At 34.1% G+C, this 25,626-nt stretch overlaps 1 pseudogene across 1 annotated transcript; it reads right to left on the bottom strand.

The window, feature by feature from the left end:
• Window positions 1-386: 386 nt before the first annotated feature.
• On the bottom strand, window positions 387-25,302 carry LOC149847403 (uncharacterized; annotated as a pseudogene). The gene is made up of 14 exons (XR_016428814.1): window positions 25,177-25,302; window positions 23,913-24,300; window positions 23,703-23,798; window positions 23,470-23,549; window positions 23,277-23,352; window positions 23,102-23,191; window positions 3,504-3,611; window positions 3,366-3,427; window positions 3,176-3,314; window positions 3,043-3,084; window positions 2,905-2,946; window positions 1,731-1,861; window positions 1,431-1,645; window positions 387-1,300 (listed from the first exon to the last, which is right to left on the bottom strand). The product of XR_016428814.1 is annotated as an uncharacterized LOC149847403 (transcript).
• Window positions 25,303-25,626: the final 324 nt, after the last annotated feature.

Below are 25,626 nucleotides of genomic sequence, written 5' to 3'. Positions count from 1 at the left end.
GGAGAGGTGCCTTTTTCAGTTAATCAGGTTTTGTTTAAACCTGGTTTTTGGGCACAAAACCCAATTTACACCCAAACGGTAGCTATATATATCATGGACATGGTAATGTTTGCTTCTTTATTTACTGACGAACATGCATGGAGCATGTTCTCCCAATATTTGTCATGTTTGTTATAACCTGTTATTCAAGGTAACTGATGTTTTTTCTCTCTTAGATGACAGTAGCCTGCATATAGCGTTCCTGGCATTGTTCTTTGGATTGTGAAATCTATGGTTTATCAGGACATGGCATCACAGTAACTGATTCGAGTACATGCAGCAGTCAGCACATGCATCTGTTAAAATATGTATTATGGAATGAATTTTCAAGTTTAATGATCTTTTTTTTCTCAACAGAATCGAAGTTCCACTAAATTTTGTTGTCCATCTTATTGAGAACTCTGAGTTAATGCTTTTTATGTCTTTTATGACATCATTTCTTTGTTTCCGGTCTGGGTGCGAAAAGGTCAAAACCTTTGAACAAGGTAACATGTACCTGGTTTGGGTTTGTGGGTTTTCAAACCTAGCTTAGTTGGCTTAGATTCAGGTAAAGTGCTTTAATGTTTTTGCTGGCATTGAATGCCAGAGAGAGAGAGACTTTCCAATAAATGTGAATGTCAAAACTAAAACTCAGGCTAACAAACTTAAACTGCTTCTCAATACATAACACGCTATCAAGCTCCATGACCCTGGCTGGACACCACTGAGTAAACAACTGCTAATTTTGACTTGTCATTGCTATGTGATAGCCAGAAGTATTTCTAGTCAATTTGTGAGCGTTGAACGAATTCCACATCAGCTACACAAACCCAGTTAAATTGCTTATGAATCAGCCACTAAGCCAAACAAATTATGTTATTCATACACAGAGAAGTGCAACCTCCCCAACTCCAGGACTGTTGCGACTATTCTGTAACCTGGATCCTTTTTTCATCACTAAACAGCATGGAAATTCAGAAATGTGGGAACAGACTAGAGACCATTATTGAGCACTCCCAATCAAAGAGGATAGGAGCTCTTGTGAGATCCAGTTGAGTGGTGCCTATTGAGATAGCCCAAGAACCTTCATCACTGAGACCATTAAAATCAACGTCCATAGAAGCCAAGATCAGTCCTATATCCGTATGACGGAAGCACTACTCTTGTCAGGATCACCATTATAATTAACTGTTAGAAAGATGCCACCATTGATGCCCTTTGACAATCTACCTGGGTTCAAACACATGCACTGCACATTTGTTTCTTATCCAAACGACAGAACCTGGATGCAGTGAAGACAGTCAGGCTATTTGCATTGCATGAATAATAGATATATCAGTTTGTGAAACAACCTAATCATGTATCGCATTCACCAAAGATGGAAATATGAGGGATCTATGCATGAGAACCACCTCATACAGATATGATGTTATTCCAGGTGGGCACCAGTGGATAAATTATGATGCAAACATCACAATGGGCTAAGTATCACACTGTACAAACGACAAAAGGTGCAAGATCTGAGGGGAGGATAAGGATGTCTGGAATTGATTGGATTTGTAAAGCTTCAGGCGCAAAAGAAAGATCTAAAGGCAGCCCTGCTGGTGGTGGATACAGTGGATAGAAACTGCCAACAAAGACATGGAGCTGCTGCATTAGCAGATCCTTGGAATAATTAAGTTATGCAGATTAAAAATAACTTTCTGGCATACCTCTGCTGGTTTAATATGTGAGTGGCCAGCCGACTCAGACGATCACTTGATGTCCCATCAGTAGACACCCTACATATTTCCTCACTGCTAAGCTGCTTAAGGACATCTGTTGTGGAGCATCCTACTCTGACCTGCAGGATTGCTAGAGTTCTATAAAGATGAATACATAACAAAAAGATTTGGTGACTCATTTGGAAATGGTTGTGTAGAATTTTCAACAGGGATCCATAGTGTGTACATCAAGACGAATACATTTCTGCATGATTTAAAAGCAAACAATCCTTAGTCTGCAAGCACATGAAGCACAAAGGTAAGCTTTGTACAAAATTCATGCCAAGAGGAAAATAACATCTGAATGAATGTAAGGTGGTCCAAGTATGCATAAGAACTAAAAAAGACACAATGGCTCAAATCAGTGAAGTGATGCAGCTAAAGAAGTAAAATGCATTGTAAGAAAACAGCTTGTAGCCTTCACATGTCTAATGAATGGTGACCTAAACTACCTAAACTAAATCTAAGCTGCATGGCCAGGTTTGGGAACCCAAAAAACCCAACCAGGTAAAAGGGCCCAGCCTAATCTGACTTGCCCAGACTTGCAGGTCCCAGGTGAGTCATAGGGCTAGCAACAGACTCATAACCGAAAAGATACATGTTGGATAGTTGGAGAGCTTGCCAGGCCAGAGATCATCAGGCTCTTTTCTCCTCAAATACCTGATTGGTTATCAGATTCAGATAAGCTGGCCTAGGCTGGCCCAGTGCCCAACCCTATGTTCACCTTGGTAGCTTAATTTTCTTTATTAAAACAAGTTCCTCCCATAAGCATTGATACCATGACACCTTAGGTACTTCACTTTCAGGTTTCTAACAAAAAGGGGGGGAAAAGCAAAAAGATCAATAATGCATATATATTGCACCCTTGTAATGAATGAATAAGAAACCTTGTACGTTCTAAGTTATGATTTTGATAAACCATAACAAACTCGAAGATAGACTTGCAGTTAAATAAAAATATAAAATTTTATAAAAAACCTGTAACATGATAAACAATTTCCATGGTTGCAATCAATTTAAATTTCTCATGTTAACACAAATAGATTTATGAAAATTTACATACATGCATAATTAAGTTTGCACAAGTTATTACATATAAGCATGGCAAAAGTCCAGGAGTTACCTCATTTGCACTGAAAATTCCTGGGTTTGTGAGACAAGTGACCTACACCAAAAGACATGAAATGGAATGTCAAGGAGGCAGAACAAGGTTACCATCATTGTGATAAAAAAGTACATTATGAAGAAAGAAAATACTTGCCTGATGATTGGGATTTTTGGACAAACTAATATCAAATAGAGGCTGACATACATGTAAACGGGTTAATCATTTTTTCACAATAATTCCTAGGAAATCAACAAGTATAGGAAGCAAATAAATCCGTGAACCCAACCTGAGGGAACACAAAGTCATGGTTGGCATCACGAGTAGATGGAACTAGAATTACACAAGCAGAAGAACCCATATCCTCACAGTAATCTTGTAGCTGGAATTAGAAAGTTAGGAGAGTTAGAAACATGAATCTGTAGGTGCTTACAATAGTGTGCATTTAGAAACACATATACCCTTTCAATGATTTCCACAAAGGTTTTGCCAATGGTTCCTTTTTTATTTGTGGATGCTCTGAGTCGACAAATGAGCCCAACTGCCACAAGTTGAAAATTATCACATCATCAAATCGTGAAACAGAATTTCAAAAAAAAGGAGATTTATATCATCGCACTCATCAAGAACAAATGAGATTGGTTCCTTCTTGCATAACTAAGAAGCTCCATAAATGGCTCATACAATAAGTTATCAGAAGTACAAAAAGGACCTGCAGCAATAATCTGCATGAAAAGAAGTTTTAAATGCAAGCTAGATGTCATGAGAGTAAAAAAACAAAAAGAAATATAGCTAAATGAAAATCAGGCACAAAATTTTGGTAAAACTGCTAGACATCAGGACATATCGTATAGTATATAAACAACTCTTGGGTCTTCACCACACCTTGCATGATGAAGATGTGTGGGCCATACTCTAATAACCATTGTTGGGTTGTACACAATTTGACCTTGATCGGAACCATGCCTCTATATAAGGACCTTCTTTCTTGTTGCCATTCATGGACCTCTCTCTCTCAACATAAAAATGTGGGCACTTGCTTTGTGCTTGATAGCATTGTTTGTCATAGGAATCACCTATGGTATTCACAAATGGAAGAGGCCCAAACATTGTGGGAAACTACCACCTAGCTCAATGGCACTTCCCTTCCTAGGTGAAACCCTCCAATTCTTCTATCCAAATGCTTCTTCTGATATTCTTTCTTTCGTTAAGGAAAGAACTGAAAGGTAAGCGCCTCACCACTCTAGCTGTCCTCGGCGATGAATCATAAAAATCACCGAGGAATCACGATCCTCACTTGGGATGATTCAACGATGCCAATTTCTTTGAGAAATCAGTGGATCGTGAAAATTGCGAGGAAATGCAAACGCTGAATTGTGGTTCATCGGTATGGTTGTTGACTATAGAGAGAAGAGAGAGAGAGAGAGAGAGAGAGACCTAAATGGTGTCTATGGCTCCAATATAAAATGTTAAAAAAGAGCAAAACATCAGCTAACTATTAAATGCATGAGAGAGATGTTAGAAAGTGACTTTGAATATTTTAGGTTCGATAATGAACTCATACACATGCACATTAAGTGCGAATATACCCACTTAAGGGAACAACACAAGCACATCAAGTGCTAATACATAAACCCATAAAAGGGATAAATATGACTTAAAGTCATAAGTTGAATATTATTGAAGAAATAGGAAGAAGAGGGTAAAAACCCTATACAATGGAGCACAAGCGCCTCCAAGGAGTGAAGGAATTACAAGGGGGAGACCCCTATTTATAACAAGAGAGAAGCCACCTAGAGGGCTCCCAAAGGAGTCGTTGGGAGCCCCCAACGGTCACATTTGTGACCGTTGGGGGCTCCCCAACGACTCTTTGGGGAGCCTCCCTAGGTGGCGCAAACCACAAAAAAGAGAAAAATAAAAAAAGAAAATTAAAAGTCAAATTACAAACATATTCCAAATGAAATATGCGTAAAATTGTGAAATGTCTAAACTACCCCTATGCCTATAAATAGAGAAATATATATTTTATATATATATAATTAGGATAATACATATGCATATATACCATATATGAATATGTATTATCCTTTATATATAAAATATATATATTATTACAAACGTTGAATGATACATTTTAACACCACCCCTCAAGCTTTGCGTGGGGGAACGAAAAGATTGAAGAAAGCAAGAGGAAGAATCTCAAGGCTTCAAGAGCCTTAAGTACGAATGTCATTGCAAATGTCTTCCTCCAACGTCTTTAACGATGAGCACCTTCCATGATCAATCCAATATACTTCTTTTCCTCTTATCTTCAAGATCCTGAGAAACAACAACAAAGAACAAGTAAAAAACTGTTAAAATGTATCATTCAGCATTTGTAATATTATATATATTTTATATATATAAAGGATAATACATATTCATATATGGTATATATGCATATGTATTATCCTAATTATATATATAAAATATATATTTCTCTATTTATAGGCATAGGGGTAGTTTAGACATTTCACAATTTTACGCATATTTCATTTGGAATATGTTTGTAATTTTACTTTTAATTTTCTTTTTTTATTTTTCTCTTTTTTGTGGTTTGCGCCACCTAGGGAGGCTCCCCAAAGAGTCGTTGGGGAGCCCCCAACGGTCACAAATGTGACCGTTGGGGGCTCCCAACGACTCCTTTGGGAGCCCCCTAGGTGGCTCCTCTCTTGTGTTATAAATAGGGGTCTCCCCCTTGTAATTCCTTCACTCCTTGGAGGAGCTTGTGCTCAATTGTATAGGATTTTTACCCTCTTCTTCCTATTTCTTCAATAATATTCAACTTATGACTTTAAGTCATATTTATCCCTTTTATGGGTTCATGTATTAGCACTTGATGTGCTTGTGTTGTTCCCTTAAGTGGGTATATTCGCACTTAATGTGCATGTGTATGAGTTCATTATCGAACCTAAAATATTCAAAGTCACTTTCTAACATGGTATCAGAGCCCGGTTACAATGGGGTTGTCTCTTGGCGCAACGGAATGCGTGGTGCTCAAGAAATGGTGAAGTATTCTTTGTTCCTTCTCTTTTTTTGGATGTTTTTCGGTATGTATCACTTTTCTTAACATATTATGCATTATGAAAGTATTTTTTTGCACATTTAGTGTTTTTTGATAGTTGAATCATTTACTTTTAGTATATTTTAAAAATATCTCTTTTTAATTTTGGTAAACGTGTTTATTGTTCAAATATATAATTCTTGTTTATATAAGTTATCGATTCCACATTACATATTATCGTAATTTATGTTTTTCAAAATTGAAATTACATATAATAATAATTTATGTTTTTAAAATTGTTTTCAATTATGTGAGATTTATGATTCTTCCGTAAGAATTTTGTGATTAACCTATAAATTAACTTTTTATATATATATTTTTGCTAAATTAATGATCTTTGCTTAAAACTCTTGTGTATGGTTTTTAGTGCTTTTTGTGAAAAACAAAAAAAAAATTATATATATATTGATATAATGAGAATTTCTCGCATCTAAATATTTGTTTATTTTAAAAATCTTCTCACACTCTATATTGTGCATAGTGTATCTATTGCATCCTTTGGTATAAAAGATTTTCATTATTTTGATTTTTCCTCTAAGGATGCCTACATTGGCCATAATATGGTCTTGTCTTAAATTGCATATGATTGCATAATTAAAGCTTGAGAGTCTCAAGCATTTGTTTCTTTTTATGAAATACATGCTTTATTACATGTTTTCCTTTATTACGCTTTTTGCGTATTTTGTTCAAGTGATTATGAAAGCGTCTTTGTACACTTCTTTTATAAAATATTTATGTTTGTATGCGTATTGTCTATCCATAGACATTTTCATATAGTACTCTCTTTTCAATAAAGAGATGTTTTTATTCCTTCTTTAGGGATTGTGTATGTTTTTATCCCTAAATGGACTTGTAAGATTGTTTCTTTTATCATTATAAATGCTTTCGTAATATCTTAATACATGTTGTCCTAAATTTGCACATTTAAGATTATTGTCATTTTGCATCTTGGTATACAAATAAATTGCTAATTATAAAGGCTTGATTTATTTCTTAGATTATTCCAAATCTCTTGGATTATTCCAAATCATTTTTCCCACATGACATAGCTTAAATATTTCATGTTGTGTTGATTAAGTCTTTTTATAATGATCATGATTAAACATAATTTCGTATATATACAACATTATTGTCATATGAATATTGTTGTGATTAATTATGTTGGACCTTTGATTCAATTTTTAATCGGTCCTCTTTTCTTTGAAAAATGATTCCTAAAAGTGTTTATTGCCTTTTTGTGGCATTTATATTTGTCCATCACATGTTATTTAATGCATCATTTGTTTGGCCTTATTATTGTTTTATTAAAGATGTTTGTTGAGGTGAGTTATGAGCACCTCGTGTTATATCATTCTAGATTGTCCACTTGCCATATTATAGATGGTTGTTGAGGTGAGTTATGGGCACCTTGGGACTCTAAAATGATTTGTTATATGATCTCTAATTATGAGTGTGTCACTCATTTTTTCTCTTTTGGCCATTGATCTAATGGATGCTCTCATTTATATGTAAATATGATGGATATATGGTGTTTAAAACCTTAAATGTTTTAAGGTATATTAAAATCAAGGTTTGGGGGATTATTGCCCAACCTTTTATTGTTTATGAATCATATGAGTGCATTTGCACATTTATGTTTTGTGCTTTTGTGCACAAGTGTTCTTGGTGTTTGTATATTCACATATTTATTCCAAAATGATATTGTTATGGGTATTCTTTTTGAAGAATATTGTTTCAAGGTTTTATTTATATGTTTGTCATTACAAGTTTTATTGCCACAAATGTCTTCTCCTTTTATGCCCCTTATCTATGTCACATGGGTGCGGGTGCGGGTGCGGGTGCGGGTGCGACACGGGTGCGGCGCAATTTTAAAAATTTTGGACACGGGGACTCGGCTATATATATATATATATATATATATATATATATATATATATATATATATATATATATATATATATATATATATATTTTTAAAAATATATATATATATATATATATATATATATATCCAGTGTGTGCATATGTCTATATAAATTTTGGACTCGGCTCGTGACTCTTCCAAGTTGTCTCAGATCCTGAACTAACTGAGTTAAAATAGTAGTATAACTGGGTTAGAACCAAACTAGGCTGAGTTTATCATTGACTCAGCCGAGTCTTAGCTACCATGGGAATAAAACATCATCAAGGTATTAATTAAAAGCATTAACTAAAAGCATGTTCTGGTAAATGCATTAAATATCTTTTGCTAAAATTCATAACATTAATTAAAAGCATTAAAAGCTTTTAATTTTTCAAAGCTAGATTTGAAAAAGAGAGAGAGAGAGAGAGAGATCTCGGTGGATGAGAAAGTGTTGCTACTCGTGGATGAGAATTTATTAGCTTTTATAAGAGAGAGAACTTGGTGGATGAAAAGTGTTGGTACTCGTGGATGAGAATTTATTAGCTTTTAAGATTGAGAGAGAGAATTAAATGATAATATTTAAGAATAATTTTTTTTCTGGGCCTAATGTTTAAGACTCATGCTATATATATATATATTTAAAAAATATATAAAAAGATCTTTTTTTTTATTTTTTGTACTAAAAATGGACATTTTTGGACTCGGTCAACGTTGACCGAGTCCAAAATTAAGACGGACTCGGCCTGGACTCGTTGACCGAGTCCGACTCGGCGTTGACCGAGTCCAGGCCGTGTCCGTGTCCGCACCCGTGTCGGGGCGTGTCGACTCGGGTGCGGCACCTCCCTAGCCGAGTCCGTCTGACATAGCCCCTTATCTAAGTGTCATCATATGTAGACAAGAATTTTATTACACCTTCGTGTGTTGGTAGCCCTTTGTTGGCTTTTGCTCTCTTGGTCTAGTACTGAACACACTTGTCTTGAGTGTTATTTTATGTAGACAAGGCACGTTGATTCACACCATGGTGTGTGATTTTAGCCTATGTTGGCATTTGTGTCCTTATTCTAGTCGCTGAGATGTATGCCCACGGTTGACTTATTTCACTCATTTCAAGTGTCATCTTATGTAGACAAAAGATGTATTGTGTTTTAGCCCATGGTTGGCTTGCTAATGTTGTTCTAGTAGCTGAACATACTTGGTTTTGAGTGTATTTTTACGTAGACAAGAGATGCTTTTGGTCCATGTTGGCGTGTATTCTCTTGTTCTTGTCGTATATGCACTCATTTCAAGTATTATTATATGTAGACAAGAGGTTCTTTTGCACACCTTTGTGTGTGTCTTTGGCCTTTAATGGCATTATATTTATATTCTTGATCTAGTAGCTTATACACTTGATTTATGGGTTTTGGAAGACTAATGAGGTAGTTGTTTGTAATGGATGAACTATTGTTGAAATTTACAAAATTTCATTCATGACTTGTGTTTTAAGATATTCAAGTGAATCATATTTTTGATATGCATATTTTAAAATCAAGTTGAATTTTTGGCATTTAATCTATATATTAAGTGCTTATGGTTTTTTGGCCACTTTTGTATACAAAATGTGTTTTTTGTCAATTGGGTGAGATTTTCCTAAATAGGTAAGATTCTCTACTCAAATAACACTCTTCGTTTTGCCTCGTAAATGGATTTAAAACCTTGTAAACTCTTGTGTTTATTTTGTCTAAAGTTTGCTTGGAGACTTCGTTTCTCTTGTTTGGCACTTCATTACATGTTTGAAGCATGTTCATTAATGATTTCTTTAAGTGTTAATTCATTTCATGATAGTAAATGCATATGCTCATTATGGCCTTTTGGGACCTCATTCAATAAAGCATATGTAGCTTATGCCTCTTCGTAGGCTTATTGTGGTGTCCCTTAGTGGACCATTTTGTTATTTCCCATTATGGGGTTGTGATTGTCCAATGATGGACCTTATGAATGCATTATCATTTTTGCAATTCGTTTCCGCTCACTCTTTAACATGATATTTGATTTTTGAAACTTTGGTTTTCTAAATTTTCTTTTCATGCTAAAGTAATTATCTTATTATGCATAAATTTTGGACCTTGTTAGAAATGTTCCTTTTTGAGTAAAGTGCAAAGATATTTTCTAATTGTTCTTTGTTGTTGTTCCTCAGGATCTTGAAGATAAGAGGAAAAGGACCTTGGATAGATCATGGAAGGTGCTCATCGTTAAAGACGTTGGAGGAAGACATTTGCAATGGCATTCGAACTGAAGGCTCCTGAAGCCTTAAGATTTTTTCCTCTTGCATTCTTCAATCTTTTTGTTCCCCCACGCAAAGCTTGAGGGGGGTGTTAAAATATATCATTCAACATTTGTAATATTATATATATTTTATATATATAAAGGATAATACATATTCATATATGGTATATATGCATATGTATTATCCTAATTATATATATAAAATATGTATTTCTCTATTTATAGGCATAGGGGTAGTTTAGACATTTCACAGTTTTACGCATATTCCATTTGAAATATGTTTGTAATTTTACTTTTAATTTTCTTTTTTTATTTTTCTCTTTTTTGTGGTTTGCGCCACCTAGGGAGGCTCCCCAAAGAGTCGTTGGGGGCTCCCCAAAGAGTCGTTGGGGGCTCCCAACGACTCCTTTGGGAGCCCCCTATGTGGCTCCTCTCTTGTGTTATAAATAGGGGTCTCCCCCTTGTAATTCCTTCATTCCTTGGAGGAGCTTATGCTCCATTGTATAGGGTTTTTACCCTCTTCTCCTTATTTCTTCAATAATATTCAACTTATGACTTTAAGTCATATTTATCCCTTTTATGTGTTTATGTATTAGCACTTGATGTGCTTGTGTTGTTCCCTTAAGTGAGTATATTTACACTTAATGTGCATGTGTATGGATTCATTATCGAACCTAAAATATTCAAAGTCACTTTCTAACAAAAATATATTTGCACTTTACTCAAAAAGGAACATTCCTAACAAGGTCCAAAATTTATGCATAATAGGATAATTACTTTAGCATAAAAAGAAAATTTAGAAAACCAAAGTTTCAAAAAATCAAATATCATGTTAAAGAGTGAGCGGAAACGAATTGCAAAAATGCATAATGCATTCATAAGGTCCATCATTGGACAATCACAACCTCATAATGGAAAATAACAAAATGGTCCACTAAGGGACACCACAATAAGCCTACGAAGAGGCATAAGCTACATATGCTTTATTGAATGAGGGCCTTAAAAGGCCATAATGAGCATATGCATATACTATCATGAAATGAATTAATACTTAAAGGAATCATTAATGAACATGCTCCAAACATGTAATGAAGTGCCAAACAAGAGAAACGAATTCTCCAAGCATACTTTAGACAAAATGAACACAAGAGTTCAAAAGGTTTTAAATCCATTTAGGAGGCAAAATAATGAGTGTTATTTGAGTAGAGAACCTTATACATTTAGAAAAATCTCACTCAATTGACAAAAAACACATTTTACATAGCAAATACAAAAGTTACCAAAAATATCAATTTGATTTTAAAATATGCATATCAAATATATGATTCACTTGTATCTAAAAGAAAGCGACATATCAATGAAATTTCATAAATTTCAACAATAGTTCATTCATTACAAGCAAATACCTCATTAGTCCTCCAAAAACCCATAAATCAAGTGTATAAGCTACTAGATCAAGAATAAATATAATGCCATTAAAGGCCAAAGACACACACAAAGGTGTGCCAAAGAACCTCTTGCCTACATATAATAATACTTGAAATGAGTACATCTACGACAAGAACAAGAGAATACACGCCAACATGGACCAAAAGCATCTCTTGTCTACGTAAAAATACACTCAAAACCAAGTATTTTCAACTACTAGAACAAGAGTAGCAAGCCAACCATGGGCTAAAACACAATACATCTTTTGTCTACATAAGATGGCACTTGAAATGAGTGAAATAAGTCAACCGTGGGCATACATCTCAGCGACTAGAACAAGGACACAAATGCCAACATAGGCTAAAATCACACACCATGGTGTGAATCAACGTGCCTTGTCTACATATAATAACACTCAAGACAAGTGTGTTCAGCTACTAGACCAAGAGAGCAAAAGCCAACAAAGGGCTACCAACACACGAAGGTGTAATAAAATTCTTGTCTACATATGATGACACTTAGATAAGGGGCATAAAAGGAGAAGACTTTTGATGCAATAAAACTTGTAATGAAAAACATATAAATAAAACATTGAAATAATATTCTTCAAAAAGAATACCCATAACAATATTAATTTGGAAAAAATACACACACCAAGAACACTTGTGCACAAAAGCACAAAACATAAATGTGTAAATGCACTCACATGATTCATAGACAATAAAAGATTGGGCAATAATCCCCAAAACCTTGATTTTAATATACCTTAAAACATTTAAGGTTTCAAACATCATATATCCATCATATTTATATATAAATAAGAGCATCTATAAAATCAATGACCAAAAACAAACGAGTGACACACTTATAATTAGAGATCATATACCAAATCATTCTAGAGTCCCAAGGTGCCCATAACTCACCTCAACCACCATCTATAATATGGCAAGTGGACAATCTAAAATGTCATAACACAAGGTGTCCATAACTTACCTTAACAACCATCTCTAATATAACAATAAGGCCATATAAAAAGAATTTGATGCATCATATAACATGTGATGGATAGAAGATAAAATGCCATAAAAGGCAATGAATTCTTAAGGAAAACATTTTCCAAATATGTGATTTTTACAAAGAGGGCCGATTCAAAGGTCAATGGCCAAAAGAGAAAAAATGAGTGACACACTCATAATTAGAGATCATATAACAAATCATTTTAGAGTCCCAAGGTGCCCATAACTCACCTCAACAACCATCTATAATATGGCAAGTGGACAATCTAGAATGATATAACACGAGGTGCCCATAACTCACCTCAACAAACATCTTTAATAAAACAATAATAAGGCCAAACAAATGATGCATTAAATAGCATGTGATGGACAAATATAAATGCCACAAAAAGGCAATAAACACTTTTAGGAATCATTTTTCAAAGAAAAGAGGACCGATTAAAAATTGAATCAAAGGTCCAACATAATTAATCACAACAATATGCCATATAACAATAATGATGCATATATACGAAATTATGTTCAATCATGATCATTATACAAAAAAAAACTTTAATAAACACAACATGAAATATTTAAGCTATGTCATGTGTGAGAAAGGATTTGGAATAATCCAATAAACAAATCAAGCCTTTATAATTTGCAATTATATGTATACCAAGATGCAAAATGGCAAAAATCTTAAATGTGCAAATTTAGGACAACATGTACTAAGATATTACGGAAGCATTTTAAAAGAAACAATCTTACAAGTCCATTAAGGGATAAAAACAAACACAAGCCCTAAAGAAGGCAATAAGAACATCTCGTTATTGAAAAGAGAGTACTATGTGAAAATGTCTATGAATAGACAATGCGCATACAAGCATAAATATTTTATAAAAGAAGTGTACAAAGACACTCTCACAATACTTGAATAAAATACGAAAAAAAAACGTAATAATATCAAACATGCAATAATGCATGTATTTCATAAAAGATGCAAATGCTTGAGACTCTCAAGCTTTAATGCAATTTAAGACAAAGAAGACCATATTATGGCCAATGTAGGCATCCTTAGAGATACAATCAAGAGGTTTTTGAAACCTTATGTGAAAAATACAAACAAATACATTAGCATCATTAGAAGAAAATCAAAAAATAAATGAAATCTTTTATACCAAAGGATGCAATAGATACACTATGCATTCTATATAGTGTGGAAAATTCTTTTAAAAGATCTTTTACAATGGTTCGAACAACCTATTTATCACAAACATTTTTTCAAAAATCCTTTAAATAAACCAAAAACATTGAAACATCTTTAGGAGTTCTCATAAATAGTTATCATTAACAAGAACTACTTATGATTCATAACAAAGATAAAGATGTGAGAGATTCTTATATAAGAATTATATGAAGATTTTTCAAAAAAAAAACATGCACTAAAATCCATAAACAAGAGAGGAACTCAAAACAAATTAGACTTTATATGAGAGAAAAGAGTTTTAAACAACGATCATTAATCAAGACATCATATATAATTTTTTAAAAGGTAATTTATAGGTCAATCATGAAATACTTATGTAAACATCATAAATCCCACATAATTGAAGACAATTTTAACAACATAAATTACTATTATATGTGATGAGGAATCGATAGCCAAGAATTATATATTTGAACAATAAACAAGTTTACCAAATTTAAAAATAGATATTTTAAAATATACGAACACACGAAATGTGAAAAGAAATGATTCAACTATCAAAAAACACTAAATGTGCAAGAAAAATAGTTTCATAATGCATAATATGTTAAGAAAAGAGATACATACCGAAAACTTCTAAAAAAGAGAAGAAACAATGAATACTTCACCATTTCTTGAACACCACGCTTTCGGTTGCGCCAAGAGACAACCCCATCGTAACCGGGCTCTATTACCATGTTAGAAAGTGACTTTGAATATTTTAGGTTCGATAATGAACTCATACGCATGCACATTAAGTGTGAATATACCCACTTAAGGGAACAACACAAGCACATCAAGTGCTAATACATAAACCCAAAAAAGGGATAAATATGACTTAAAGTCATAAGTTGAATATTATTGAAGAAATAGGAAGAAGAGGGTAAAAACCCTATACAATTGAGCACAAGCTCCTCCAAGGAGTGAAGGAATTACAAGGGGGAGACCCCTATTTATAACACAAGAGAGGAGCCACCTAAGGGGCTCCCAAAGGAGTCGTTGGGAGCCCCCAACGGTCACATTTGTGACCGTTGGGGGCTCCCCAACGACTCTTTGGAGAGCCTCCCTAGGTGGCGCAAACCACAAAAAAGAAAAAAAGAAAAAAAGAAAATTAAAAGTAAAATTACAAACATATTTCAAATGAAATATGCGTAAAACTGTGAAATGTCTAAACTACTCCTATGCCTATAAATAGAAAAATATATATTTTATATATATATATATAATTAGGATAATACATATGCATATATACCATATATGAATATGTATTATCCTTTATATATAAAATATATATAATATTACAAATGTTGAATGATACATTTTAACAAGAGAGAGTCTCAGTATAAGAAAGAATCTTATCTTTTACCAATAAAGCATAAAAGATATGGAGCACTGAATATTTATAGACATGTATATAAGTGACATTTAATGTCATATTAAAATTAACAAAATTCAAATCCAATTACTTTAGATAAACAAAGATGTATCATAAATTTTTTTTCACTAATTTTAGCTTTTTGTTCATTGTGGATTTTGAATGATGAAATTATTAGATGTAGACATGTTATTTTCAGTAAAACAATTACAAAATTTTGATTTAAACTATAACACTTACACTATCTAGTGGATCAATCATAATTAGTTTATGAATTGACCTACTAAAGTTAACCAATTATTTTTGCAATTAATCACGATTTGGCAAAGAGTCCAAATGCCGAGGTAGACCAATTCTTTTACCGATTAATCATGATTTACCGATGAAAGCACTTCTCAAGGAATTGCCGAGGACGAGTTCGACTAATATGCTCTTAACAACCATACAAAGTTATGAATTGTTGTCACCTTTTAATTATCATACTGATTAGAATTTTGGATGACAATATTTAAGACCAACTTGGCAGGTGGGCCAATAATTGTCTCAACGGACATAAACTTCAACAACTTCATCTTCCAACAGGAAGGCAGGTCTTTTCAGATAGCATACCCGGACTCATTCAAGGAGAATCTTGGTAAACAGGGCATTGGTGAACAGCATGGTTTCATTTTCAAATATCTTGAGATCCTCGGTATGAGCCTCTTTGGACCTGACAATCTTTGCTTCCTGGCCATTTCTAATAGTCTCTTTTTATGGCTCACATTGCCCAGTCTAAAACTCAAAGCAACTGAAACTGTAAATTCTATTAACAACCCAGTAAACTTTCCACTTTTGATTCATCTAAAAAAAGTTCTCTAACGAAAAGAGCCTTTGATTAGTGCAAATGCAGATGACATAAAAGTACTCACAAACAATGCCTTCAGAAATGTATTTATTGGCACTCAAAGGCATAAAAAAGAAGAAAATACCAATGATTGTAATAACCGCAAATTTTATTAGATAAAGAAACTTGAAATTTAGATACTTAAGCTGGAATAGGGATAATTTTGTTGTTTTATTTGTTTATTCATATTCGGATCTCGGATATTTTGTTGGGATCTTCAATATCGGATCTATAATATCCTGTTCGGATCTTTGATATTCTATTTGGATCTTAGATATCGGGTCACTAAATTAATATTTAATTGCGGTTAAATGGAATCTCTAGTATTGGATCCTCAATATCATGGTCATATTGGATACTTGATCCAGAAACAATTCAGTGGATCCGCAAAGTTTAAATTAAATGTTAATGAAAACATTTCTATTTTTGACCTATAATACTTTATTGGAATCCGTAATATCCTTGGCGATGTTTGGATCCACATTGCTCTATTTGGATCTTGGATATCGGATCCTTAAATTTCAATGTCAATTTTACATTGGTAATACTCGGGTCCTGTTAAAACTCTACTTGGATTAAAAATAAGATCATTTGGGATCCATGATAACGTATTTGGATCCATAGTAATTTAACTTGGGTCCATATTCGAAGTTTTAAAATATTAGCACTTAAAAAACTTAAAGGAGTCTGATCCTCGGACGGATCCGGTTAACCTGGTTTGGAGGATCCGTTAAAATATTAACTTGGGTCCATATTTTTTTTCAATTGGGTTCTAACATTACTTATGTGCGAAGGTATTTTAGTTTTCTTATGTTTCACAAACATAAGTTTCCCTTTTTAACTACAGTGGGGTCTATGTAGATTCTAGTGTATTTTAGGGTTGACTGTTATGAAGAACACACTAGTAGAATTGTTGTATCTCTCACCAACTACGGTGAAAACACATCAAATTGAAACAGTGGTGAGATATTGTTGTTACAACTGAATCGAGTGTATGTGATTATCATCAAACTGTGGTGGCTTCACTCGGCTACTGTGAGAGCAACCCATATGGTTTTAATAAACCCAGCTACTATGAACACCTAATAAGACTGAAATAAAAGATTCAACTGTGATTAATTAACATCGATTACTAGGGATATGATCAACAGCAATCAAAATATTTAAACATTGCAACACCTAAGCAGGTTTAAAAGCAGGTTTAATCCATGGCGATGGCCTGCCACACAAACACCTTTCAGATGAATTTTGAAACAAAAGATTACAGATTAAGCATGCTCAGCATCGATTAATTCGGTGAAGAACAAAAATCAGAAGACATATGTAGAACTCAAGCATGGTCTGTACCTTGGTTTATCATAAGTAAATCAAGTCAATACACAGGATTTAAGCATACACCTACATTTAATACGCAGTTAACAGAATATCTACAGCCGTCTGCACATTAATCTATCATATGCTAATCATACAAAAACACAAGACTTACACACACAGCTAATAGAAATAAACCAGATAGAATGGACATCACCGAGCTTATAAAGCTACCCACAGTATAGCACAGTGATTTATCATATGCAATTCACAAAAACATGGGATTTACTTATACATCTAACAAAAGTTAATCAGATAGACTGAATATCACAGAACATATACAGATACAAAAATTGAAATTCCCTACATGCTAAATCATTTATGCATAACCTGAAATTCTTTTTTTTTGAATGATGAAATGCTAAATACTCTTATCCAATTACAGGCTGGGGTTCGGTCCCCAGACCTCACACCCAAATGCCCGGCAGTCCGATCAACATCAAAAAAAAACCCGAACAGGAATAGGGTGAGTGTCATGTGTGGCCCGAAATCCCCAAATCGACAACCCTAAAAATCCTCCCTTTTTTTTACTAAGGATTCTGGCAACCCACACACCACGTTCGACCCACAGTACACCCTAAAGAACAAAAACAGTAAAACATACCTTTGTTGAGCTTGTTCCCTGTTTTTTTTTAAGCTTTGCCGAACCACCACTGCCCCACCTTCACGTCGCGAGAGAGAGAGAGAAAACGGGAGAAATTAGGGGAAACAGGGAGGGGAAAGAGAGAGAGCGGGAGGAAGAAGGATAACGAGATAGTGAGAGAGAGGAGGGGTTTTCTTAAGAGATGCGAGAGGGAGAGAGTCGGTTAGAGAGAGAATCGGGGAGGGGTTTTTTGAAGAGATGAGGGAGAGAGATCGGGGGGATCGGGGGTCGGTTACCCCATTTCCCTCCAATGGCTGCATAAAAGCACGCAACCCCCACTTTAAAGTAAACCCTATTTAGGGTTTACATACCCTCCCCTTTTTAACTTACGTTTTTTTTTTCGTGATTGCCTTTTAACGTAAGTCCAATTTTATTTTAACGCACATGTAAGTGCGCCTTTAGATCGACCGTGACCCGCGACCCAATTTGGGACCAAACCAAGCTAACTGAATCCGTTCGAGGATCCAACTGTTTTAAGTTTTTTAAGTGCTAATATTTTAAAACTTCGAATATGGACCCAAGTTGAATTACTATGGATCCAAATACGCTATCATGGATCTGAAATGATCTTACTTTATATCAAAGTAGAGTTATAATTGGACCTGAGTATTGCCGATGTAAAATTGATATTGAAATTTAAGAATCCGATATCCAAGATCCAAAGAGAGTAACGTGGATCCAAACATCGCCTAGGCTATTACGGATCTCAATAAAGTGCAATAGATCCAAAATAGAAATTTTCTCATTAACATTCAATTTAAACTTCGCATATTCATTGAATTCTTTCTGGATCCAGAATCCAATACGACCATGATATTGAGGATCCAATACCAAAGATCCCATTTAACCGGAATTAAATATCAATTTAATGACCCGATATCTAAGATCCAAATAAAATATCGAAGATCCGAACAGGATATTATGGATCCGATATTGAAGATCCCAACAAAATATCTGAGATCCAAATATGAATAAACAAATAAAACAACAAAAATATCCATGTTCCAGCTTAAATACATAAATTTCAAGTTTCTTTATCTGATAAAATTTGCGGTTATTACATCATTTCCTCTTAAAAAGAATTTCGTCCTCAAAATCCACATACAAGGATTATACAAAAAGATTGGGTACTTTTCTCGAATACTGGCTTTCGATTCCTATGTGGTTTCGTCGATACCATAATATTGGCATCTAACATTGACGGTATATAACGTCGGCGTGATATTCAAATAACCCGTCCAAATTCAATATGTCCTGATACTTAGTCAGGTCAGCGGTAATTCCTTAACGTCCAATAATATTTACGTCACTGGTATATTGTTTACAGATACATTTATAATCTATGAATTGTAGTATTCTTATAATTATTACCAGTAAATATACAAGTAACACAACTAAATAAATTGAAATATACACACAGAGCGCTTGTCAGGTTGTTGTACGACCATGATTTATTATTCCCAAGCTTTGATACCATAACTATAACGCCACGAAATCTAACCTAATTTTTTGAGAAAAATTTATATATATATATATATATAACAGCAAAAAATTCGTTCATTGGGTTAAGCATTCAGGCATATTACAGAAGTAATCAAAACAATAGCATTCATTTTATTTCAATTAAACATGAAATCGGAGTCTTGAATAACATTAATAACAATAAATTGAAATTTAATCTGAGAAATCTCGATAATACAATAAATCAATCTTAATTGACGCCCCAACCCGCAGTCGCTCATAATATTATATTATTCACCTGAAAATTAGTAAAATAATTAGAATTACACTATAACCAGTCTAAGTAGGAAATACTATAATTTTTCTTGTAGGTATATTATGTGTCAAGTTTGTGAAGTGTGTGCCGTACAAAATTTTTTAGCGTCAACAAAGAAAAAGATAAAGATTCATACTATAACAACAGTTTACAAGAAGCTAACTAATAGGTATGATCAGTAGCAAAATTTAAACATCCCACAGACATACGGATTTTATTGCATGTTAATTTAAATACCTACAGGTTAAAAGTAACTGTTTATGTGTTAAATCGCAAACTTATTAACTCTCTACTCAAATAATATTCTTAAGATATTCTTATTTAATATTTTTTTTAATTATCACGCAGGTACACGCGAGCCAAGTCAACCATAACAGAAAAGAACATTCGGAGATTTATTATGCATTGGTGTTTTATTAACTCGAAAATTCTAACTGAAACTGAAATCCTAAAAGAGCAGTCAAATAACTGAAAGAACTTCACAAAGACCCAAAACAAACAGGATATATCTATAACTTCTACAAAAGAACGTAAAACTACCACCTAAGACACATTGATAGTTCAGGTCTCCTAACTCCGAAAACTGGAGACCAACAAGCCATGGTCGTTCGAAGCAAGAAACACTTGTCCACAGAATTGTGTACCACCTACCCTCTCCAAGATAAGCCCAAGGACTGAATGGTCTGATCTTTTTATTTATTTATCTTCACGAAATAATTAAGTATTTTTCCAAAATTGATTTCCTACTACCAAAGTAGTAGATCCTCAATCTTTTTTACCTTTCAAAGGTATACAAACCATTTTTTTTTCTTATTTGATTGTGTAGACCCACTCAAAGTGCTCCGGTACCTTTAAACTGTCAAGCATGAATGCCCCGGTACCTTTAAACCAGTAAAGCCCACAAAACTTTAAATTTAAGTTCCTCACCAGTGTAATTGATATTGTGTGTCAGCTTAACAGACCAAATAACTACACCAAGTACCCACCCCATAATGCCCATTAGGTAAGGTTTCTCAAACAATAACTAACTCCATAATTCACCCATTTAGGGTATATATATATATATATATTCAATTGGGTTCTAACATTACTTACGTGTGCAGGTATTTTAGTTTTCTTATGTTTCACAAACATAAGTTTCCCTTTCTAACTATAGTTGTCTATGTAGATTCTAGTGTATTTTAGGATTAACTGTTATAAAGAACACACTAGTAGAAATGTTGCATCTCATCAACTTCGGTGACAACACATCAAATTGAAATAGTGGTGAGATATTGTTGTTATAACTGAATCGAGTGTATGTGATTATCATCAAACTGTGGTGGCTTCACTCAGCTACTGTGAGAGCAACCCATATGGTTTCAATAAACCCAGCTACTATGAACACCTAATACGACTGAAATAAAAGATTCAATTGTGATTAATTAACATCGATTACTAGGGATATGATCAACAGTAACCAAAATATTTAAACATTACAACACCTAGGCATGTTTAATCCATGGCGATGGCCTGCCACACAAACACCTTTCAGATGAATTTTGAAACAAAAGATAACAGATTAAGCATGCTCAGCATCGATTAATTCGGTGAAGAACAAAAATCAGAAGACATGTAGAACTCGAGCATGGTCTGTACCTTGGTTTATCATAAGTAAATCAAGTGAATACACAGGATTTACGGATACACCTACATTTAATACACAGTTAACAGAATATCTACAATTGTCTGCACATTAATCTATCATATGTGAATCATACAAAAACACAAGACTTCTAATAGAAATAAACCAAATAGAATGGACATCACCAAGCTTATAAAGCTACCCACAGTATAGCACAGTGATTTATCATATGCAATTCACAAAAACATAGGATTTACTTAAACATCTAGGTATTTGGTTTGTTAATATGGCACGCAATATCAATTACACTGGTAAGAAACTTAAATTTAAAGTTTTATGGGTATGACTGATTTAAAAGTACTGGAACATCCATGCTTTACGATTTAAAGGTACTGAAGCACTCTGAGTGGGTCTGCACAATCAAATAGAAAAAGAATTGGTTTGTATACCTTTGAAAGGTTGGGGATCTACTACTCTGTTAATAGAAAATTAATTTTGGAAAAATACTTCAATATTTCGAGAAGTTAAATAAATAAAAATATCAACTCATTCAGTCTTTGGGCTTATCTTGAAAATGGTAGGTGGTACACAACTCCAGGGATAAGTGTTTTTTTCTTCGAGCGACAATGGTTCGTTGGTTCCCAGTTCTCAGAGTTAGGAAACTCAAACTACCAATGTATCCTAAGTGGTAGCTCTACGTTCTTCTCTAAAGGTTAGGGATGCATCTTGTTTGTTTTAGGCCTTTAAAAGGTTCTCTCGATTATTTAACCGCTCCTTTAAGATTTCAATTTCAATTAAAATGTTCGGGTTAAAAAAACATCAATGTATTATAAACCCTCGAATGTTCTCTTCTATTACGATTGTCTTTGGCCGCGTGTACCCACGAGATAATTAAAGAAAACATTAAATAAGAACATCTTAAGAATCTCATTGAAGTATGAAGTTAACAGGTTTATGATTTAATACATTAAAGTTACTTTAAACAGCATGTATTTAAATTGGCATGCAATAAAATTTGTATGCATGTAGAATATTTAAATTTTACTATTGATTATACATGTTAGTTAGCTTCTTAGAAATTGTTGTTGTAGTAATATAGATCTTTATCTTTTTTGTTAATGCTAAAAAATTTTGTACGACACACACATCACAAACTTGACACATGATATACCTGCAAGAATAATTACAGTATTTCTTACTTAAACTGGTTGTAGTCTAATTCTAATCATTTTACTAATTTTCAGGTGAAGAATAGAATATTATGAGCGGTTGTGGGTTGAGGCGTCGATCGAGATATGGATTTATTGTGTTCTTGAAATATCTCAGATTAAATTTTAATTTATTGTTATTCATGTTATTCAAGACTCTGTTTTCATGTTTAATTGGAATAAAATGAATGTTATTGCTTTGATTACCCTTGTAATACGCATGAATGTTTAACCTAATGAAATGATTGTTTCCGCTATTATATAAAAAAATCCTCAAAAATTCGGGTTAGATTTCGAGATGTTACAATGACAGTTCTATTGATGCAGTGGATTCCGTCACTAAATCAGACTTTGGGTCAATTGCATGCCTCTTTGCAGAAGAATAATGTACATCAGGAGAACCAACTAAAGGAAAAGAATCAACAAGTTTTGATACGATGAAACAGTGGCCACTAGGGTTGTATCATGTAACTCCAATCACCTGAAATCCACATTAAGAAATATATCAGTTAAATGAATCTGGAAAAAATTGCTTCATATATAAGGAGTAGCAAAAAGGTAATCACCTGACCAGGAAATAATGAATACTAAAGTAATTTCTGGAGGTCAAGACGAACATGGAGCCCTCCAAAATGCTCAACACTATTAAAGAAACAAAATGAAATTCAAAACGCAAAGAGCCAAATCTCGATCATTGGCGAAGAGATATTTCTGGGAGCATAAGCTAAGGCAGGGTGTGCACCATACTTATCCATATACCTGCACTGTAGTATTACTGACTTCTCGTTTAGACGGCCTTCACCATTGCAGCAGACCATCCCAACAGCAAACAAGCTATTCTGAAATTAATTGAGACTTATCAGTGAAAGTATTACCCTAATTAGCTACAGCAGAGAACTTGATGCATCCCAATGTCAACATAGTATATAAGGACCACTTGAGAAAAATCAAAGAAAGAGAGCATCAATGTCTACAAATATGGAAGGTATTACCTGTGAGGATAAAGTTGCATCGACTATTTCATCATAGGCTCTGGATGCCAGAAGTGCTGTTGCAAGTCTCATGATTCGGCCTTCAAGAGAATTGAACTGTTACCAAGCAAAAACCAAAAGGCACTATCTTAGTTGAGATAACTTCACTGATGAAGAAAGGAATAAGAGAAAGCAAACAACAGAAAAGCAATACTCATGCAAGCATATGACCATTATCCGGTCCACAATTCTGTCATACATGAATCTGCAACCTGGCTTTGGTCCAGAGTCTTAAACTCCCAGTGAACACCATTTAATAGGCTTAACTCTTCTAATAACATCATCTTCTAGTTCACCAATTGTCTCTTCATTTTTGCCATTCTTGACTTTTGGAGGATTGAATTCAAACTGTAAAACAAATTTGTTTGTCCGGTGACCAAAAGGGGTCATATGATGCACTTTGGCTGCTGATGGTTTTCCAGAAGAAAGTTTCTCAGTGCTTCCCAGAGTAATCATTGGAGAAGGAGATGACAAATTATTCATCTCATCTGCATATGAGCCATTTAACCGAGCACCATCAATGTCTTCAATGCTATCCTTATGTTCCTCACTTAGCAACCTGAATCAACATAAAATCCCAATCATGAGCACTTCATCATGATTCAATAAGTGTGTTTATAAAACAAGTCCAGCAGCCAATACACAACCATGATCTGAGATTTGTTCTGCTCTATCAAGGCATTCTCAAAAAATGCCATTTAACCCAAGAAAGGGAAAAAAGTTCATAAAGCGAATGCTGCAAACCAAACATGATTCACGTTCTGGTGTATTAATGTGAAACTCTTTAATCGCTACTGTGTGATAAATCTGATTGATCAATAACAATGATTACTAACATGAATTAATCTCGTTATCAGTCTTCACACCAGATTTTTTTTTATGATGGCCGAGTGACATACTACTTTTTAGTAAATAACTGTAACTTGCAGACCTGTGGAAAGTGAAAGGTGGAATAATTAATCATCGCCATCGCATCTTACTTCAGACTAAAAAATGCAAGAGGTCAAGAGAGAGAAGAGATGCTGAGGAGCATGTCGATTCACCAGGCCTCAAAATCAGAGCCTGATCCTAGCTGACTGTGTGCTTAATACATGCAAGTTGAACCTATGATCAAGATGCCAACTAGGATCCACAATCATTTATAACGTTCGGCATTACAACATGAGACTTAACCAGCAAAAACAGGCAGGCGTGGATGCAAAAGTTGTAACATTCAACTGCATTTTAACAACTTTATAATATGGAAAACGAATGTATACAATAGAAATCGCGGCTTTGTCGACACTTATGGATTAACCAAACCACAAATATTTTTAGCATATCCACAAAATCTTGAGAAACGAGGAAAGTATTGAAAGCATAACAAATGAATTACCATGTCCACTATCCAATTAAGATCATCAAAAACCAAAAGAAGGGCGTCAACGATTCTTACATGTCCACATCGTTACTGTAATAAGTGTGCAGATAAGGCTCCTCCTCGTGGATGCTATCTTTCTGCTCATTTTGTAGAAACAGTAGAAAACCATCCATATGAATATCTCAAACGGTGCTTCCCATGATTTGTCTAAATTCCCACCACAATACAAAAACCCAACAAAGAAAAGTAACACCCAGGATCAATCTAAAGGTTCCAACAAACTACCGAAAATAAATCAAAGCTACCATTGAACCGAAAAAGAAAAAAGAAACCAGTCTTCAAGGTGGCCATAATCAATTTGAGGAAAGATACATAAATGGGTAGAAGAGGAAACCAAAGGGATGAGAAAGAACACTGAAGTTGGGGCATAAGAAGAGGAGATGCATCAACTCTAACGTGCTTAAATGTTCAGATAGTAAACCTCCCAACTAGAGACGAGCTCTGAAGCACCCATCTTGTAATTTA

Source organism: Nuphar pumila, chromosome 2 (assembly GCF_984573655.1).
Source record: "Nuphar pumila chromosome 2, dmNupPumi1.hap1.1, whole genome shotgun sequence".
Classification (NCBI taxonomy): domain Eukaryota; kingdom Viridiplantae; phylum Streptophyta; class Magnoliopsida; order Nymphaeales; family Nymphaeaceae; genus Nuphar; species Nuphar pumila.
The sequence above is the reverse complement of the archived record's forward strand: the minus strand, read 5'-3'. Positions and strand labels throughout refer to the sequence as shown.